Consider the following 2,111-nt stretch of genomic DNA (forward strand, 5'->3'; position numbering starts at 1 on the left):
ATTTTTAAGTCCTATATGTACCAGATATACCTGTGGCTATGACTAAAAATTAGGCACTACTCTTGAAATCATAGAGCTTTCACTGAAGAGAGAACTATAAAAAGGTAAATAGAAATGTAAAATCAATTGCAATTTAGCAAGTGTTATGATACAAATATTACAGGTAACACAGAACAGTGCTTCTCAAATTCTATGATAAAGGAATTTTGGTAAGTTAAAAAAAAATTCCAATTCATTACTGTTGTTTTTTAAAAATAAAATGACACAGCAGTTCTCAACATCTGTACTTACCTTGCCACAGACCTTCAGTCTGCAGATCACAGATCTGCACTTGGAGTAACATTGTTGTCAAACACTTAAGATGACTGACTTCAGACTTCAGCAAGTCAGGAAGCACTTCTAAGAGCCACCAGGTGGAGTGCTATGGGAGAAGGTTCTTGGTGGCATCAGCTGCATCCTGCCAAAGGACTTTTGGCTGAAAGGAATGAAATTTCAACTGCAAGAAGTGGTGAGAGATGAGCCTGCAGGGGCAAAGCAGGGCTATAGTGTGTAGGAAGTCTGGATTTTACCCATGAACAGTGAAGAGGATTACACTAGAAAGTCACACAAACATTTGTATTTGAGAACATTTTGCTACAGTGTAGATGGGTGAGAGAGAATCCAGACTTGAGACAAGAAGACCAGTTAGGAGGTTATCACATTATCAGGTAACACAGTGGCTCAACCTGTAATCCCAGCACTTTGGGAGGCCAAGGCAGGTGGATCACCTAAGGTCAGGAGTTTGAGACCAGCCTGGCCAACATGGCGAAACCTCATCTCTACTAAAAATACAAACATAATACAAACATTAGTTGGGTATCATAGCATATGCCTGTAATCACAGCTACTTGTGAGGCTGAGGCAGGAGAATCGCTTGAACCCAGGAAGTGGAGGCTGCAGTGAGCCAAGATCGCACCATTGGCACTCCAGCCTGGGCAACAGAATGAGACTCCATCTCAAGAAAACAAACAAACAAACAAAAAAACCCAGGATAACTGCAAGGGGATATAAAGTAGAAAACTGCGCCTGGGGGACTGAGATGGGAGGATCGCTTGAGCCCAGGAGGTCAAGTGAGCTATGATCGTGCCACTGCACTCCAGCCTGGGTGACAGAGCAAGACCATGTCTCAAAAAATTAAAAAAAAAAAAAAAGAAAGAAAACTGGTTACCAGTCTGAAGGACAGAACATCAGGAAAGATGGTTTCCAAAATTAAATTGGCAATACTATTTCATTCTTGAAGTGCAACTTTCAATCTTTGTTGGCATACCTAAAATTCACAAGACTTCATTCATGTTGGTTGTTATTCATTTTCACGACATAGTAGACATGTTCTTTTTTGTTGCTTAATATCCATTTCCTTATCTACCCTGATTTCCTTTTGAGGAACTGCCTCTGTCCCATTAGATAGCCTCATGCCAATCAGATGTAGCCTCTCTGGGATCTAAATTATGGGCTCCTAACCAGATTGTTCCTTCTATAAATTAGACCATATTCTAGTTTCCAATGTTGGTTTGGTTCCAGCTAAGTTCTACCCATGGACTGTGAGCTTCTGGTAATTTTTTGATGAATTACATTGGCCAGGATTCTTGGTTGCAACCACACATGGCATATCCAACAAGAAGTGGAAAGTTTCTTTTCTACAGAACACATTAAACACAAGACTCTAAATCACAGTTGTATAGTTAAACAATAAAGGCAAATCCTTGTTTATAGAACTATGCCTGCTAAATATTATTTCTAAGCAGTGAGGAAGACATTTTATTATATATGTTCTCTAATGGAAGACAGCCAAATAGTTTAATGGTAAGAGTTTGCTTGGAAGTGAGATAGCCTAGGTTCATACCCTGGATCAAGATTATTTTCTTGGGCATATTACTAACCTCTCAGGCCTTTAGCTTGCTTCTTCATGGGGTTAATAATAGTACTTGTCTCACAGAACTATTCTGAAGATTAAACTAAGTAATATATGTAACATACTAAGAGTACCTAACAGAAGTAAGGACCCAATGCATATTAGCTTACAGCTATAAAATAAAACTGGTTTCTGAAACATAGATAAGAAAAACAAAATC

This window comes from Macaca fascicularis, chromosome 4 (assembly GCF_037993035.2).
Source record: "Macaca fascicularis isolate 582-1 chromosome 4, T2T-MFA8v1.1".
Classification (NCBI taxonomy): Eukaryota; Metazoa; Chordata; class Mammalia; order Primates; family Cercopithecidae; genus Macaca; species Macaca fascicularis.